Source organism: Lissotriton helveticus, chromosome 1_1, assembly GCF_964261635.1.
Source record: "Lissotriton helveticus chromosome 1_1, aLisHel1.1, whole genome shotgun sequence".
NCBI lineage: Eukaryota > Metazoa > Chordata > Amphibia > Caudata > Salamandridae > Lissotriton > Lissotriton helveticus.
Genome location: NC_136057.1, coordinates 1,393,204,226 through 1,393,224,118, shown reverse-complemented (window position 1 = coordinate 1,393,224,118; position 19,893 = coordinate 1,393,204,226). Strand labels below are relative to the sequence as shown.

Sequence of the window (19,893 nt, the reverse complement as noted above, 5' to 3'; positions counted from 1 at the left end):
AACAACAGGTAGCAATGGGTCAAAGAAGAAATGAACTAACTGTGTATCTGGAAAAACGTGACCTCAAAAGTAGAAGCGCAACAGCGAAATCGAACCTAGGGTACTTTCTCAAGGAGAACAATTTTTCCCATCAGATTTCCGACCTGTACCACTCTGCATCATTTGGGATCCTTCACCATGAAGGTAAGTGGTTGTACCCTCGGTAGATTTGGCAAACCTCAGCCAAATCTCTCAAGTATATCCTAATGCAAGTGTGGTATGTCTTAATATCAAGTGGTAATCTGACTAGCAGTGCTCAAATAGTGAAAATAATAAGTGACTGGTGTTAAACCTCATAAAATTGGGTAGAGAAGAGGTGAAAGAGTATTTTTAATAGATACCTATTCACTCCCAAAGCTAAAAACAGTGCATATCTGCCATATTCCTTTTCCTGTCTCAATGTCATTCTAGTGGACTGATCTAAGAAACTAGTGGTAACAGCTGATTACTTTAGTTTTCAAAGCCATTATAACTCTGGGCTTGTTCCAACAATGTGGTGACGGAGTTGTTTTTCAGTGCAGAAACATGAAGTAAGTAAAACTATTTCATGCGAAACAGCCACTTCCTCTACCCTTCCCATAGACGTGAATAGAAAGTACCATCCTAATGAATGCCTTACTTTTTTGAGTAACCATTCTTAATCATACGAAACACACTGAACTTAACATGTAGGCTGTTGAGCAGATAAAAGACCATTTCATGCTTTTAGTTATATTTTGGTGCCACAACTAGGTGGTGGCATAGGACTACTGCTAACCACTTTATGGGATGCAGTGAAGTTGCCAAAATCTTTCATAACTCTGAATCCAGATTCACTTCAACACTTTCCTTTGGTACTGTAGCTTATAATCTTATTAAAAGGAAGCATGTGCTGTAGTTTCCAGTGCAAGTGCTTATGTCCTGTAGTTTCCAGCGCAAGAGCTTGGAAGTTTTATTACAGTGTCTATGTGAGAGTTACTGGCTGAGAAGCATTTCAGTGCAGTCTTTCAGTTGGCAGTACTAGGTTTCTTCTGTAGTGGGTTATGCCCATCATAAGCTGTTCTCCTATTAGTTTTCCTGGAGCAGGGGTGTGGCTTGTGAGCCGAAGATGGCAGATGCGCAATCCTGCTGCTCCGTGCTGCGTGGGACAATGCTGGCTGTGCTACCAACCCTTCCTTGGTGCTGGCTTACCTGGGACCCTCTCCTTGTGGGCAGAAAGTTTCTTCTCTGTGGTGGTGGGGGCAGGCCTGGCTGTGTGCCAAGCTAGCGCCCCTAGCCTCCAAGATGGCAGCATGGGGGTGACACATGCTGGGGCCTCAATGGGGCTACTTACTGAGGCTACACAACTAGACCCGGGCCACTGCATGAGGGACAGGCCCCCGGCAGCTGAGATGTACAAATGGCAGAGCGGAGTACTTCTGGGCCTGGTGGCAAGACTACCGACGGGAAGGGATGGGGGGGGACTGACCTCCATTTGAGTCTGGTGGAGATCGCAGAGCCCCCTGCCTTCCGCCTGGACTTGGCCTCGAGGCAGAGACTGGGGCCTGCTGTGATTTGTGTTTTTTTGGTTTTTGTAAGTTTTTTTACATTTCCTGTGCCAGAATCCCATGCTGGGGGATAGAGTACAAGGAATGAGTGGTGGGCCTGGAGGCCATCGCTGGCTATTGATCCGGCTTGAGGTATACTCACTGGGGTCTGACAATTTAGGCCTACATCTCAGGCAGATTATGAGCATTGTTTCGTCTCGCACCTGGTACAACATACACTTAATGAGACTCGGGGGGTGGGGGGGGAGGACCCGCGATTATTCCCCTCTCTGGGAGAGACGCTTTTGCCACATAGCGGAGTTTGGCTCAAAAGCACCTGGAGCGTGTGGTCCTGAACTTTGTTAGGGTCTTGTTCATACTGTCCTTATGGGGGAATTAGAAGGCCAATGGGTGGTAAGCCTTTAAGGTGGTGGTTCATGGTTGCTATCCAAGACACTCGGTCGGAGTTCGGAGGGAGCTGGATGGGGAACTTCAGCCACTGGATGATAGGTAGCATGAGTTGAACAATGCTCTGGGAACAGACTAGGTTGCATTACCTAGACTTTGGGAGGCTCTGGAACAGTATAATACCATTTTAGAACGCCTGTGGTGTCATGAAAAGAACTATCGCTAAGGCATAGGATAAAGACGGATGGCCGGGTTTGCTTGGAGCTTGGCTCATTAGGCCAAAGTCCCGAGGGGTTCCTATCACACAACTCGTAACCGAATATTTTCCCTTTATTTTCCCAGGGCCATCTCATTTCGAGAATATTATGAAACGTTGTATATGCTTTCAGTGGCTCCATCGGTGGGGATACAGGTTGCCTTTCGTAAATGACTGCCACTAAGAGAACTTGCCCACAAGGCTTGGGAGGACCTGGGGGGGTCAGGGGTGTGACCATCCAGGAAGTTTGATTCGCCATCAAGGAATGGCTATGGGGAAAACACAGTGCCCTGATGGCCTGCCTGTGGAGTTCTACTCTGCTTTTGCAGGGCCCCTGGCCCCGAAGTTGGACTCTTTAAAGAGCATACAGCGTGACTTAGATGGCAGAGTGAGCAGACGCATACTCCGGTCCCTCTGTTCCGGCCTCGTTGGAACACTGTGTATCCTTGGCACCCATGTTCCCAGGGGGTTAAATTTGAAGCCCTGCGGCCCTGGGAGCCTTTTGACCCCTCTAAGCGCACCAGGTCCAGATAATTGGGGGCACAGGGTGGTGCCTACAGAGAGCGCGACCGGCGGACTCCAGCAAGCCGAGAGTGGAGCAGATCCAGCATCAGCAGGCTGGAGGGTGTGCCCGATCCCGGTAAGGACAGTGGGAAGCGGTGCTCTGCCCTTGGTCTGCCCCAGAACAAGAAGACGCTGAAAGTGGTGGCCTTTGAGGTCCCCAGTGCTCGGACACTGTGGTGGGGGGCTCCTTCGGCACGTGAGGCTCTGCTGACTGAGCTTGCAAACGAAATGAAGAAGCCCCCCCAGTCTTGGCTCCAACATAGCCCTGCGCCAACTACAACACCCCCACCTACGTGGTTGACTCTATTCCCCCTGGCCCTTGGGGAGCCCACAAACTCTTGTAGGCCGACTGGGCCCAGAAAGCGAAGTACATTGGGGGCACCTGCGAGGTGTACAGGCGATGAGTCCCGGCAGCTCTGGAGGAGGCGACCGCTCTGCCAAGTGGGCCATTGGGCCAAAGAGGATTGTAGGGGAGGGAGGCGTTCTCTGAGGAGCCGCGGACCCTTCTGGGCTATCTAGGCACAGACCGTGAAGCACGCAGGGCAGCACCCTCCGGGCAAATGAGTGGCGAGCCTCGGCGGTGGTGGAAGCGATGACTGCTCTGGCCCAATTAGGCCGCAGGACTGAAGGTGTCGGAGGTGCCTTCCTCCTAGAGAATGCTGTGAATCAACCCTGCAGCTGCGGGTACCCAGCGTACGGAGGCGGGGCCTACACAGGACCGGGCCGTGCCCACCCGGTGAGTTTGGAGTGGCGAGCACAGGGAGGCAGGCCACACTTAAAAAGAACACAGCCAAGGAGTAATCAAAGGGGCACATGGGCTTCCCCCCCACCCCATCCCCCTGTGAAGATGGAGGGGTTGAGCCCCCACGACCAATTAGAAGGGGCATCCCTTAGCACAGCCCAGACTCTAGAGCAAACCATACTCCAGTACCTCTAATTAGACCCACACACACAACTCCGTTATCAAATGGTGGGACCTCTGTGGTACTGAAGAGCTCCCCGTTGAGCCTCCACATCTATGTCCAAGTGCCTACGTCCCCCCCCCCTTGAGTATAGGATGGATAGCAGGACCTACCACCTGCATGAAGCTGCTCTCATCACGATAGGGGTTTACCCTGCTTTGAGGGCACCAACAAGCCTTGGCAAATGCAACCATTGCAGGATTCAAAGCAGTAGCAACGTCTGGACCAGCAAGGTCCAGGGACTCACCAAAGGCAGGGGAGTCCATGTAGGCCCTGAGCAATCGGTATACCAAAAGAAACTAGTGTGACCCCCAAATGGACCCACAGGCCAGAGGCATTCCAGTCACGAGAGGACCTCAAGCAGCTCACCAAAAGGTATAGGCCATGATGCAGACTATTTGATTTGTAGTTTTATAAAGCGTACATATTCCCATGGACGTCTTGGCGCTAATCAGAGGACACGTGAGCAGTGCTAATAGAGCAGGAATTATTATAGATTAAAAAGCCAGGTTTTTGTCAATTTTCTGAAAGACAGCAAGGAGTTACAGCTTTTAATCATCTGGGGGAGTTGATTCCAATTCTTGGCAGCATGCAGTAAGAAGCTTCTGCCACCCCATCTCACTTGTTTGAAGCGGGGGACCTGAATTAGCTTGGCTTGGGATGACCGCAATTCTCTTATTGGAATATACGGTTTCAGGTGTGTTCTGAGAAAGAGAGATCCAGAGCCTTGTAGCGCCTTATATGTTAGGCACAATGATTTAAATTTGACCCTATTCGCTATGGGAAGCCAGTGTAAAGATTTCAGATGATGGGACATGCGTTCAGATCTGGGGATGTTTAATAGCAGCCTAGCTGCTGAATTTTGCAGGCGTTGCTGTTTTGCCAAATGCTGGGTCTGCATACCGGCAAACATGGCATTCCCATAATCAAGTCTCGATAAGGCTAATGTGGTAACCACTGTTTTCCTAGAATCCAATGGGATATAGGGTATTAGTTTCCTAATCATTTTCAGTGTATACCACAGCGTTGCTGACAATTTATTGGCTTGGGCTTCGAAAGTCAGTTTGTCTATCAACATCCCCAGATTTTTTACTTTCTCGACCTGCGCGGGGCAGTTACTAAGGTTGGAGGGCCACCAATTCGGAGACGAAATTTCAGTGTTACTCCCTAGTATCATGACTTCACTTTTGTCTCCGTTAAGTTTTAGATAGTTTCTTTCCATCCAGAGGCTAACCTGCTTCATACAGTTTCTGAACCTATCAGCCGTGCCAAAAGTGTCTTTAGAAATCGTGACCACGATTTGCGTGTCATCAGCGTATGATATTGGGAGGAAACCACATTCCCTAATAACTTCAGCTAATGGTGAGACATATAGGTTAAATAATGTCGGCTTAGTGAGGACCCCTGCGGTACCCCACACGGGGAATTAAAAGATTTAGATTTGGCGTTCCCCGTCTCCACCGTAAAGGACCGGTCTCTAAGAAATGACGCCAACAAAGTTCTTGCCTCTTTATGGACCCCCACTGCTGTCAACCGGTCTAGGAGTGTGTCATGGTTTACCGTGTCGAAGGCCGCCGAAAGATCCAACAGGATCAAGGCGGCCTTCCCCCGGCATCCAGCACACTCCTAAGTTCTTCCACCGCCATCAGCAATGCGGTCTCGGTACCATGTCCATACTGCGGCAGTTGTTTATTCAGCAGTTTTTCGAGAACCTTTGCGCCAAAGGGGATCCTGGCTATAGGTCTATAGCTTCCTGGATCTAGTGGATCTAAATTGGGGTTTTTTAATAGTGGAAGAACCGAAGTAGATTTCCATGGGGTTGGGTAGACTCCAGAGGTAATTATATGCTCTGTGAGTTTAGTCAACTGCTCACTGAGCAGCTCAGGAAAAAGATGCAGGATGTTCGGTGGACAGGGATCCCCAAGGGCCCCGGATTTTGTAGACAGAACTGCCTGATAGACCTGTTCTAGTCCTGAGGGGTGGAACTTAAACCCTGATTTCAGTGATTCATCAGCAGGAAATGTGTTCCTAGGAGGTATATTCTCTGAAGTCATAAATTGGGAAGTGTTTGACGTGAACGATTCATATACAGATGTCACTTTGTCGGTAAAGAATTGACCAAGGGAATTACAGAAATCCGTACTACTGGGTATATTGTTGTTTGTAGTTATCTTGGATAACTATTTTGCTGTCAAGAAGAGCTCTCTACTACAATTTTTTGACTCCTCTATCCTTTCGATAAAGAATTGGCTCTTAGTCGCAAAAAATAATTTTTTATAGGAGTTTGGGGCTTTTTTTTTATTCCTTTTTACTGTCAAGGTCATAGCTGATCCTCCAGTCTCTCAAACTTCCTACAGATTCTCTTTGCCTCCCTAAGAGACTCGGAGAACCAAGGTTGTGATGCCTGTTTTTTTCTGGGATTGGATCTTTTCCTCAGTGGTGCAGTAGTTCTTATAGCCCCTGTTATCCAATTGCAGATTTGGTCGGTAGCCGTATTGCTGTCCGGCACTAACCTAGGTATCGTCAATGCCAAATGATTTTTTTATTTTTCTGGGTCTAATCTAGACCAATCAACAAAGGACATAGAGGTGTCCACAGTATGAGAAGATGTTGCCCCTTCAACATTATCTGATGTAATTGAAAAGATTACGGCCTTATGATCTGACCAGGTAACAGGAAGGCAATCCAATATTTCAATGTGTTTGTTGGAAGTAAAAATGCCGTCTAGTGTGTGCCCTGCTTTATGAGTGTCTGTAAGCACAATCTGTTCCATGGATAGATTCATAAAGGTATCTATCAATGCTGCCGCGTCTGCCTTATTTCTTTTCTCCAAGTGGACATTGAAATCACCCAGAATGGTAAAATCCGGATGTTTCACACTGGCCTCTAGGAAGGGATCAAGTGACAACGTCAGCAGGGTTTTTGCTTTTGGTGGCCTGTATCACAGGAGCCCATTGAAGGTGTAGTTGTCGGTTAGCTTAATGTTAAATGATAAGGTTTCACAATCAAGGGTGTCTGAAGATTCTGGTCACAGGAGATGCTCGCGGCTGCCCACCTTCTGTGAGGTCTGAGTGGAAGCATCGGTCACCCAGACATACCTGGAGACTTTAGTTTCATCCCTCGGGGAAGATCTGCAGTCGATCAAAAGAGATCTGGCACAGAATCTGCAGGGGATATGGAAATAATTTTCAGGCATTGGGGACAGAGTGGACACCCTAGAAAACTATGAGAACACCAGGGACAAAGAAATTGAGCAGCTGAGGCATGAACTCCTCCGCCTCACAGACCAGTAGATCGACCATCAGGCCCACCTGAGGTCCTTCAAACCGATCAAGGCGCAATAACAGAATCAGGAATTTCCTGATGGCCACGGAAGCTGGAAATGTCGAAGACTACGTCACTGCCATCTTCGCATAGGTCTTGGGGGACATGCAGGCATCCGACTAGAGTCCACTGCGTGAGACTTCTCAGAGCTGCCGACCTGCTCCCTCCCCCACACCCTGCCCCTGAAATTTTGGCATGTGTACATAGCTTTGCCTCGAAGGAACAAATCCTTCATAGGGCCATAGAACCCAACCCAGTACACTTCCCCTGCCAGCCACTTCAACTCTTCCAGGACCTCTCAGCGATCACGCTGCAGAAGCGGAAAGTTCTGCCCGGTGACTGCCTTCCTTCAAGAACACACCACCACCTACTCATGGGGCCAGCCTTTTTGCTTGGTCTTCACATGGGGAGGAAAAACCCACCAACTGCACTCCATCAGGGCGGCCTGTCATCTTCTCCAGATTTAGACACCAAAGGGACCCCTGGGGAATGCTGCGAGATCAGGAACCGGCACCAGTCGATCCCGATGGAGACAGAAATCCCAGGGCAGAGGCCTCTCGAGGCCAGACTCTGCTACGATGGCCCAAGAGAGGAAGGCCGTGCTAGTGTGCCTCGCTGGAGACCTGGCACAGCAAAACACTGACTGAGAGGCTGGAGCCGCACCTCAATCAATGCATGGGTGCATGACGGATGCTATCCAGGACCGAAAGGGGGGGCCCACAGAGGCAAATGATTTCATTCCTGGGTCTTAAGCAGCTATGGGTCCCTGGTAGCCTTGGTGCGAGTAAATCTTGCATGGTTCAGAGAGCTTCCCAATTTGTCGGGGTACATGGCAGAGCGTTTTTCTCTCAGCCCATCTCTATTCTCTCAATATAGAGCCCTTCGTGCAGCGAGTGAGATCACCCCGGAATCAAAGGAATTTCTCTAGGCGGGGAAGAGCACCAGATCAGTTTATATGCAGACGATGTGATGGTCATGCTGGACAACCCCCGCAAGAGCTTAAGCGATTTTCCTAAAAAAGCTGGAAGAGTCTGGGGAGGCGCCTGGGTTCCGTGTGAACCTCTTAACCCATTCACTGCGGGGCTGATTCCCCTGCTGTGCTGGGGGGCGGGGGCGCGCACAGCGCCCCAGTGCTCATGACAAGCTCGTTATGAGCACACGGGAACCGTGGCTCATGACAAGCTGAGCTCGTCATGAGCATGGAAGGGGTTAAAGTCCCAAGCTCTCAACATCTCGGTTACCAGTCCTACAGTTAAGGCCTTAAAACAAACCTACACGATTAGCTGGGTGACTGAGTCCATCCCTTACTTGGGAGTTCAGCTGGGACCGACTCTGGAGCGAACAAAATCCCTTAATTACTGAGAGCTGTTGAAATGAGTGCGCACAGAGCTGGATCAATAGCGGCGCAATCCTATGTTCCTGCTGGGCTGCGTTACAGCCTTAAAGATGGACACCCCTGCTTAGAATACTCTTTTTACTCCAGGTTTTGCCTTTGACTCCCCCAGTGGGTACAATTTCAGCCCTGCAGGCTGCGCTCCACCACTTTGTCTGGGTGGGCAAAGGCCCAGCATGAGCAAGGAGTAAAGCTGGCTCCCCCCAACAGAGTGTGAATTTAAAGTGTCCTGCTTGCTCCGATACATTCATGCAGCCCAGCTTCGATATTTAGTTGAGTGGTCCAAAACAGTCCGAGAAACACTGGCTGTTCATGGACAGGGCTGTAGCTGAGACCTCGTTGTAGAAAGTTAAATTCCTCCAGCGAAATAATGGGGCACCCAGCCTCTATATCTCCCCAGCCATGAGCTCCCTTCTGAGGGTGGGGGACTGGTGCACTCAGAGGAAGGTTGACCACTCTTCCTTCTCCTCTGACCCCGGTCATCGATAATGCCTCCCGGAACTTGGCCTCATCCACAAACCAGATGAGTTGAAAGACTAGGTGTGCAAAGCTTTGCTTCTCCAAAACACAGCACTGAGGCTGAGCAAATGGTAGGAAGTGATGCAACACTCTTCTCCCTTTGTCCGAATAGGAGGGTTTTCCTCTGGTGATGGTGGCTGTGTCTTTTCTTTTGCTGTTCAAAAAAGTCCAGTAAACGAACACAATTCCAAGAGGGTCCACAAGGTTAGCTTATCTAGTCTTTTTAGGATGCATGAAATTGTAGGAAAAGCATGGCCTGTCCAGTGTAATGTCGGACTGTCTCCCAAGGAGTGGGACTCCTGGCCATCCGGAAGTTCAAGTGAGTGTCAGGTGTTCACATGAGTGGCATAGGGTTCTATGGTTGGGCAATACAAGATCTCGAAGAAAGAGTTGGGGACAGCAGAATCCTCCCCCCCCCCCCCCCTCCCACTAAGATGATTGGCGACACCTGCTCAAGCTCTCCGCTGAGCTGGTGTAAATCCCCGCAATGTCGAAGACTAGCTGTAACATTGCATGCTGTAAGGCCCGTTTCTATGATACCACTACCAGCCAGCAAAGAGGTGGGGAGTGGATATCCTGTTGCTTCCTCAGAATCGATAATAATTTCTGTGTGTACCACTACCACTCTGAATTTCACCACTGCAAAGAATGCCCTCGTCCGAAAAATTGTTTTCAGTTCCAAAACCTTTATGCAAAGCAAAATCTTCCTTTTCCCATAATGCACTGATGTAGAGTTCCCTGCAGTGTGCCCCCACAAATACTTTGAGTCACTTGGAACCATAAGTTGCGAATGGGAATTTTGGCACTGCGTCCACCATCACAAGGTTAGAGCCAGTGTTGCGGGCCTGGAATGGTCTTAAACTGGTTATACAGCAGTTGATCCTTTTGCATGTTAACCCACTCCTTCACAAGATGCCCGTAGCCTCAGAAACCTGTTGACACACCAGAGTTGTACGTTCATGCTGCTCAAGAAGGATGCACTTTGACCAATGGCAGCTCTGCCTCTATGGTGGAAGAAAGACCTAGGCCAAGCTGGTATCCAGGATTTTCACTTGTGAACTGGATACTCCTGGATGCAAACAAAAAAAGATTACAGGTAGTTTACTCAGAACTAAATATTGTATAGGCTCCAAAGGATCAGGGCTAGTTAAGAGTCCAGTGACAATGTGAGTGACAAGACAATATTTTAGGTATGGTTAGGGATGCTGTGCAGAAGGCCACCAGCATTGCCATGGTATTTGGCTTTATTGCTATTCTTTGCATCTATACAAATAGCTGTGTCCTCTACTGATAGTGTTTGTGTTGCACTGTGTACGTAGTTTTTGCATGTTAATCCTGTATGTATATGGAACTAGACCTCCTGTGGGCCCAATAAATGTAGCCCTTTTTTTCGGGGCAGTTGCCATGACCTAAGCAAAGTCACCATTGTGAACCTAATAGTCGAGAATTAGATTTAAATTATATCGATATTAAATGATGTAGAGTCCTCCGCCATTTCTTACAAGGATGTAGTAAGTTTACAATATGTGGGAAGTAGTCACAGCAGTACCTTTCCAAAGGCACTTTAGACAGATGGTATTACATGTCACTGACGATTATATTTGATTGTCTTGGCTCATCACCAGTTTGTTCTGCAGTTTCTTTGTCCACATTTTCTACAAAGCTGTACTGAGTCTAAGCACGGAGGCGAGCCTGATAAACTAGTGCCACAGAAGAAACCGCTAGGTTGCAATCACAATTTGGGCCTATCTTAGGGAGAGATGATACATTTTCTCATTTATTGAGATACCTGGTCTCCCTATATAGGTGGGACTGTAGCTCATTGCTCTTCATGGCAGAGGACATCATCATCATAACATACAGTACAGGGGCGATCCTGGCGACACAAACTGGACCATCAGACTTGTGTTCAAAGGCCCAGGGATTACCAGCTCATTAAAGTGTCCCCTTCCTCTTGATTTTCTGATCCTGCTTGATAACCTGGTCTCGGTGGCTAGAGTGGTTATTGGTGAATTATTTGTTGCTGCAACATTTACATTCATGCCTTCATCAAGTGGGCATGGGTGCTGGAACCTAAATGAACAGTGCTTCCGAAGCTTAGACTTTGGCAGCCTGGTGATACTGGGTTGAATGCAGATCTTTGTGCTAATCAGTCCAGGGCTTTGTAGTTGATGGCACTGGAGGTTGGACAGACTCTCTAGCTTTCAGTTTTATGCACCGAAATCCGAGAGAGGTGGAGCTGATAGTTGTGAACTGTACTGTAAACCTCCCCTCTGATCCGAGGGGAGATGGCATCTCCTGGTCCAGCTGCTTCCAATGCAATGGGTCTGACTTGTCCCCTTTGGAGTTCACTGCCAATAAAGAGGGCCAGTCAGGGGAAGATTCCAAGTAGCAAAAATATGAGAATACAAGCTACTGGAACCAAAACAGACCCTTGGAACCCTATGTTTATTCAAATCTTGTGGCTTCAAGATCAGATTTTACAGGGAGGATAACTGTGGTGTGCATTCTGTTGTGATTTACATTCCGTCTGGTCAGCCTTCCAACAAGACTTTAGTGGTTGCATGTCCTGAGAGGTGAATTCTGCCACCATTCCTTGTATGTCCAGTGTTTAGAGGAGTTAGTAGTGTGCCCAAACAGTAGGGATGACCACCCTTTGGAGCATTTCTTGTTGAAAGGCTCTTGGCTCGCTGAATGACAATTGCATAGTATGAACAGTAGAAGTCAAAAGATGACCCCAGCTTGCTCTGGCTGCAACTGTTTGTGAGAAGCTGCACTCTGATCTCTATTGCAGATCGCCAAAATGTACCGTTGGGATCTCCAGATCCTTGCTCAGGATGGGAAACTTATACAAATGCACCACAAAATGAGACTGCAGAACTTTTACCAGCATAAGTGACATCCTCGATCCTACAGTGCAGTGATTACTTGGGACTTCCATGCCAGACCAGACATCATTTTGGGAGCATAAGTTTCCAGAGCAGGTGAATCTTCAAAGGGCCCTCCTAAACCGTAACCAAAGTGTGTTACTGGGAAAATAATCCGTTTAATAACCATCTTCCAACCAGCTACTTTCACACGACTTGCAAAACGCATGTAAGGGCAATACCTCACTAGCAAAAGGTTAGTCCAGACAGCACTTGGTGCTCAGTGGCAGAAACCCTGAACTGTCCTAACCCTTGTTCCAAATGATGAAATCCATGGTCACCTGAGGTTTTAATGAATCCTTGCGTTGCATGAAAGTTCAAAGGTTCTGTAGGAACTTTAACCAATGATAGCACATAGGACACATGTCTGCATTGTATGACCAGGAAAGAGACTGGTGTTTTACCATGCAAAGGTATCAAGTAACTGACTTAGAAGCAGCTTCTGGTCTTGCCACTCGGTGTCAGGGTGCCTCATAAGTTGAGAATCGGAAGGAGCAATGATGTAAAAGTACAACGGAACACAGCCAGTCATTGTTATGTACAGAAGACAGGAAGTAGGCTACAGTGGACATCTTCATGAAGTGGTTGGTCAATGTTTAGGAGATTCAGCATGGAAACTCTCCTTCCCACGCCGCTGCCCCATTTGAATTCCTTAGAAGAAACAAGTGTGCATTTCCGGCCCCTTTCAGACTACAGGACCAGCAGTCCTAAAAGGAGGAGCCTTTTAGCCTACTGCACATGTTCTTGTAACAACAACAGGGTGAAAGTGGAGTTTACATTACTCCTGCAAAGAACAGATCTGAGCACAGTAGGAGGACAGAAGTCTCGTACTCAAAATCACCCCATCCTAGAGCCACCAATGCCCGCTTAGTTCGCAAAGACTAAGGAAGCCAAGTTTTTATTCTGATATCAACAAGCTCTGTAAGGGAGTGAAAACAGTTAACCAAATCAAACCTCACATCAAAAGGATCGCTGAAGGACCGAAAATGGGTGACACTGTGGCTATCTGCATGCACATATAACCCAGCATCTGTATCCCCAGTATGGCCCCCGATTAAGAGTCTTGTGATACAGTGTAGTTAGAAATAGGGTTTCCGGCAGGCCATCCAATACCTACATACACCTATTGGGAGCCTGCTGCCCTTTACCATCTGCTTGGAGCAGCTGGTAAATACTAGTGTGAGCTTATGTGGGATGAGGTAGGAGAGGTGGGGCATTGAGAAGGTGTCGGGGGCAGGGGAAGCTGGGCTTGGAGGAGTGACCGTTCTGTGCTCGAGCCTAGCGGCAGCGCGCATGCGCTGCTCACTCTGCGAGGCATGCTGTAATAGAGGATGTAGTGGAAGCTGCCGCCCCCTCTCCGCCCATATTTGTCATTAGCTTGTGTCTTAAATGCTGGCTTCTGATTCGTAAAAAGGCTTGTTAGTCCCTCCTTGGTACCCGCCTTGTCTCCTTTAGTTACCACCCATAACGACTGGACCTTTTACTTGGCTTGTTACAGGGTCTGCCGTATAAGTGGGTGAGCACTATTTTATTTATTAACACCGGGTACAATGGCAGCTGCTTTTTCTGTATCTGCATGTTGAGCACTTTATGGACACCGCACTCTGTTGCATTTTTTTTTTTTTACTTTATTACGGAGCGCGGTGCCCGCTTCAGGGACACCGTGCTCTGTTTAATTTTTGTGTGTGCTTTGTTTTTGGAAGGTGAATCAGGTAATTTAATCTGTTTCCTCTGGAAACCGTGCCATCTGCAATGGTGTTGAGTGGGATGAGCGAGCTTAATATCAACATGGACAGGCCCGTCCCTCGTATCCTGCCTCCCACTACGGCCCTGAATAGGATGTGACTATGTACTTGTCAAGGGATATTACACCACTACTTTGGACCGTTCTTCTGGTGGGAGCTAGTCACTAGTGTCTTAGATCCGCGGCCTTTAATGCTGCAGCAGCCGTGGGGGCAGGGCATGGGAAGGGTGGTCTGGGAGTGCCTTGTTTTAAAATTCTAGAGGCAAGCAGTCTTCTCCCTGTACCTTCTTCACAGTCATAGCTGTTATAGCCTCTAAAACCTCTTCGTCAGATATCTGTCCAGTACCTCCCGAAGATCGGCAGGGAGAGCAGGTAAAGGAAGCTGTGACAAAAATGTATCCTCGTGGGCAGGGTCTTCCAGATATTCCGCCATATACAGTGCTGAGTTAAAGGAAGTTAACTCCTGCAGGATGTCTACTGGATGAGTGAGAATCTCGCCAGGAGTCGTACAAATGGCTGGTATAGTTTAATTCAACTTAAATATCGCCATAAAATTTTCTAGACTAGATAAAATAATGACCGATGCTTTGGGATTCGTCCTCATTACGACTTTGATGCTGCTCAGACGCGGACTTCCTCCATATGATCTGAACATCACAACATCGCTGAATCACTATCCAAGGTCCTTGGTTGTCCAGTCTTGCTTACCTTGAATTTAGCATCACCCCACATTTGAGAAGATGTATAAGGTAACAGCAAAAACCCTTCCAACTCGGGGCTAATTGCCCGCCCAGCATGATAAAGCTCAATATTGGAGGGTGGTAGACCCCATTTTCCTAGATAGTTGGATCCAGGGATGTCCCTATTATGCACATGTGCATAATAGAGATCTGATATCTCTCTAGGTGGTTGACAGGTGCGGGATATGGGTGGAGAGCGTGTTGGGGAGTAATTGCTGCTACCTCCTGATGATTCGTATTTTGCTCATTACCTCATCTACTGTTCCTGTTAGGCTTGCCATTGTTGCAGGTTATAGCTTTGTTATGGTGTGGAGATGCTGAAATGGTTATCAAAATGTTTATAGGAAAAGAAAATAGCCATTTTCAACCTCGCAGGTCTGGCTCCCCATTGGGACGTGGGGGCGTCGCCCCACTGCTTTATCACAGTGCGAGAAGCAGAAACATAAAATGGTAAAAATACCATTTTAAGTTTCTGCTTCTCGCACTGTGAGAAAGCAGATGTGCCTGGTTGTGGGAGGGCAGGTCTGCTGGAAAGTAGGGTAGGCATTGCTAGCCCACTGTTGGGGCCCCTGTCTGTTTGGTCGGCCCTCTGAGGCCGACAAAACCGGTCATGCGCACTCTACAGTTTCTCTATGGAGGCTGCATGCAGCCTACATAGAGAAAATGGCCTCCCAACAGGTGCACCACGCCTATCACAACGCTGCCATTGCAGTGTTGTAATTGGCGGAGGGGAGGGAGGCTGCCTGTGGGTGTCCGCTTCCTGTTCAGGAGAGCAGCAGGAGCTGGAGTAGGGACCCGGCCAAGGGCTGAGGCTGTACGGGACCCGGGGGACGGTATGTTTTATTTCCCTTTACATTAAACTCCTCCAGACTCTCCTGCACCTCCCCCCACCTGACAGTCCCCTGTCATGCTCGACACGACTGCCTCTAGTTGAAGGGCTCGTGCAGGTGGTAGATTAACTCGCCCAGCTTAATGGTCGAGGGGCTTGTGTGCACAGTGGTGTTGTAGTGCTCACCGCAGTGTTGTAGTGCAAATCCTGCAGCTTAAAGCCGAAGGCCAGGGCCACCGAGATGCCTGGGTAGACACATCCAGGCCCAATCAGCAGGTCCGGGTCATTGTAGAGCTTCAGGTTCACGGCGTTGAGGGGAACCACTTACTCCAAGCAGGCCCCATGCAGCTCCGAGGGCAGGAAGCGGGTGTCCAGTGCATACCCTGGCAGCAGCAGCAGCTGCTGCATGCCCTGGATGGCCTCGATGGTCATGCTGATGATGGGCGCCACGTGAGGCCAGGGCGTAGCGCATGTTGCTCTCCAGCAGCACCACCACCAGGGTGATGGTCTTGTTGTTCGCCGCAGCGAGCACCTGTGCCCAGGTGCCACTGGTGGCCATGGCCAGAAGGAGCTGGTAGTAGAGGTAGCCAATGGCCATTGAACGCACCCAACTCCTAGGCCAACAGAAGATACCAAGGACTTTCGGGAGGCAGCACCCAAGTCAAGAGGACCTCGAAGGTGCACACCTGAGCGTGCGTCATTTCACGAATGCCCATCCTGTGGCATGCAAAGGCGCCAAAGAGGTATTGGAACCGACAACTCCCAAAGATGTAAACAAAAGCAAAAAAGAATATATAGGATCCAAAACCAAGCATTATGTTCTGTGCCATGTCCTAATATGGACTGCTGTTAAGAGCACTGTGATACTTAACGCATTGTATTATATTGCATAGTTTGGTGTCGCTGAAGTATATCTGTTCTGCGTTGGGGGGCGTGGCTAGCCGGGCAGCGAAATGGCCGACTCTTGAGCGAGCTCCGCGGCTGAGGCTTTTATCCTGCATTAATCCTGCTTCTTCCGCGAATAAATAACACTAAAACGCTAGAAATTGGAAGCGGAGGCTGAGATACACCTGCTGTCAAACGCACAAGACCTGAACTGACTCGGGTGGCTTGCTGCGCTTGTCTGAAGTACCACCGGGGTGGCCCTGCTGTGAGGACCGAGGGTAGCGGTGCCCTGCCCTGATACGCGCTGCTACCTGAGCCCGAGGCTGTGGAGGCCCAGCGCGATTCCACTCGCTGGGATCGAAATGACTGCGGGAGATGCTACACGACGCCTGCGGAGTTGCCCGTAGCTGACACCGCCCAAGAAGACGCTGCCCTGAAATGCCGAGGGCTTGACTAGTGAGTGCGGGGCTCCATGGCAGTAGGATTTGAAGCCGTCCAAGCGCGACGCCATTTTAGACGCGACCTACACCACCTGCAGGGCGGCGGCGAACAAACTGTGAAAAGGGTCTGAGAGGGACTCGTGAGGTTGGGATGTGTTCGTGCTGGCTGGAAAAGGTTGAATTCCCGTGGTCTGCACAGTCTGCTCACCGGTGTGGTGCGATAGAGGCTTAAACTGGGGGTGGTATATGCGCCCTTCCCCCCCCCCCCCCCCCCCCCCCCCGCCCCAAGCATTTCTCCTGAGAGGGAAACGAAATACGGTGGGACGGCGAGGGGCAGAGGAGGGGCCCCTAGTTCGTACATAAGACTATATCTGGGCGGCGTAGTGTTCTGAGCTGTGCTGCTCTCTGGTCAAGTGGGGGCTGGCATTTGCGTGACCATTGCACGAAACGTGAAACCACTATCATTTGTGCCGCGCGGAGCCGGGAGGCTGACTGGTGCGACGTGGCCCGCTCCTTCCTTTGAGGTCCCCGACCGTGAGCACCGACGCCGTCGTAAGGGAATAGGTAGCATGGACACTTGAAAAGCTTCCTGCCCTATGTACAATCGCCCTACCCACCTAACAGTATAGCGGATAACCTGGGATTAACTTATAATACCCTTGGCGGTTGCATCTCTACCCTGCTGGGGAGCGTGCTACAAGCGAGTGTTTAACTCCCAGACACAGTAGCCAACGAGTAGGGCACCATACAATCGGGCCAAAATGGGAAAACCTGATCACCGCCAGCCCAAAATAACATTTGAAAACAAGCGCCTATGAAAGCAAAGCGACCCAAACCAAGACGCTGAGCCAGATGATACACAAAGGGTGAGTCAAGATGATGACCTTAAGTCACTCATGTTGGAGGTGCGAAGCAGCCTGAAGAGCATTGATACAAAACTGGACGCCCTAACAACTAGACTGGAAGAAGTACGCTCCCAGGTCTCAACGCATGAAATAAAGTAAAAGTCCACATTTGTAAAGCGCACAATCACCCGTAAGGGTCTCTAGGCGCTGGGGGCCGTCGGGAAGATTAAGCGAGCTATTGCCCAGAGTCACATGGTGCTGGGCTAACCTGCCGCCGGAGCCGGGGATCGAACCGTGGTCCCCAGATTCCAGCGTCAGTCGCCCTGGCCGGGGCGCCACACCTCTCCCTAAATGAGGCTAGACTGCCTAGAAAACCGGCATGTTGAGGAACGGGAGTTTCAGCGGGAAGCTAAGGAGCACATCTCGGCCATGGATAAGCAGTTGTAGACCTTGCGTGTGAAAGCAGATGATTTGGCAGCGCGTTCCCGGAGGAGCAACATCAGAATAACTGGAATTCCGGAGATGACGGCCATCAGGAAAATGGAAGTATTTGTTTCTGATTTATAGCACAAACTCTTTGACCCACACCTATCCCCTGTATTTACAGTAGAACGTGCACATAGAGCGCTTGGCCAGAAACCCCCAGTGGGGGGCACACCTAGACCTATACTAGCCAAGTTACTGAATTATCAAGACTGGGACTGAATTCTACGGCTGGCCAGGGAAAAAGGATGAATTACACACAAGGGGAACTCGATATCCTTTAACCCTGATTTTACGCCACTGGTACAGGCTGCTCGCCGAGAGTTCTTGCCAGCTAAGCGACTCCTCTTTCAAGCTGAGATTCCGTACTCTTTGCTATACACTGCGAAACTTACAGTATCACATGATGGCACTGCACATTATTTTAATGACGCTAAATCAGCGCTCAAATTTGCCAACACGTCTGCGGTTCCAAGGCGACACGAAAGGGCGCTGCGGGTGGTTATGTCGAAGGACACATGAGTGACAATGATTGATAATGGGCGCCTAGTTTGTCTGTAAGCATGTGTGGGATGAAGCGCTTCTGCTGTCACTATTAACGTCTGTACATTGTTGTTCTTTTTGTGCTCAGGGATGGATGCTGGTTGCCAAATGTCCAATTTCTAGTTGACACTAGTGATACTTATAATGGAACTTTCGCCTTATTAGATCAGATAGATTTATTAGCAAATCAATGTTGGGTATTTGCGGAAGTATCACCACCCCTCGGCCACCCTGTGAAAACTGGGGTGTATGCGCGTGCTGCCGCGCCTCCGGGGGAGTCTCCCAATGGTTAAAATTTCTATTAACGTTCACGCTTTGCGTGTTTCTGGGGGGGTTAAGTCACAACCTGATTGGGGGGTTGGTGCGGGTGGGGGGGAGCAACGGAACAGTTGGGGGTTTGGTAGGATGTCAGTACCTATGTAATGTGTTGAATATCACCCTGCAAAATAGTTCTGATGAGGGGCTTTGTGGTACTGTGCGCATACAGACTGATCATTATAGATGGGAATGACTAATATCCCGACGTGGAACATTCGAGGTTTGAACGATGGCAGGAAGGCTAGGTTAATGCATACATATTTACAAAGGCATACCATAGATGTCTGTTTCTTACAAGAAACGCACATAAACTCCCAGCCATCACCGAAACTCAAACATAGCAGATGGGGAGCTACATACTCTGCCATATATTCGAACTATGCTCGAGGGGTGGCGATATTGATACGGAAGGGAATAGACTGGAGAGCGCGCAGAATATGCATCGATCCGGATGGGCGATTTGTTGTCAGCGGTGTGCTAAGTGGCAAACTGGTGGTACTTGCACCTGTGTATGGTCCGAACGCAGATGAACCAGAATTTTTTAGAGCTGTTTGGGCTAAGATCATTATGATGGACTGCGCTACCGTTATTTGGGGAGGGGATTTTTTTTTTGTTGTCAAATCTTATTTCACCCCCATAACAGGGAGTTGCAGTGGCATGACTTGCACACAGCGTTAAGCCTACAACCCAACAGGGCCGGGCGCGTTAGAACTTGAGAAAAAGGAAGAGCATTGACAATAATCAAGCTTCAAATTATACACAGCAGTTTACCTACAACCCAGAAGGGCCGGTCGCGTCATACTCAGTCAACAGATCCTGTGTAGTCACAGCCCAAGATAGCCCAATCCCCGGAACATCAGGAACCAGAAACCCCAGAGGGGTAGAACGATAGGACCAAGACGGTCAACACTTCAGTGAAGCAACAGAGAAAGGGACAGAAAAGTAGAGAAGACAGTAGGAGTAAAGGAAAAGATGAGACTAAAAGAGAAAGGGGCCATTAGACGCTAAGAGTGGGGACCAATAGGGGTGAATAAGAAGGGGGGAGTACAGCGTCAGCGGTCGGGGCAGTCCATGTCCGTGACAATGCACTATGCCTCACACACCCAAGCCTCATGTCAGCAATCTACTGGAATCAGAGGGAACTAATGCATCTTCTACTAATAGCAGCG

At 49.3% G+C, this 19,893-nt stretch overlaps 1 protein-coding gene across 1 annotated transcript in view; it reads left to right on the top strand.

Moving 5' to 3' along the window:
- The window catches only part of LOC144773117 (E3 ubiquitin-protein ligase TRIM39-like), a 391,830-nt gene that overhangs the window by 188,591 nt on the left and 183,346 nt on the right, over window positions 1-19,893 (top strand). The gene's annotated exons all lie outside the window — the stretch shown is intronic.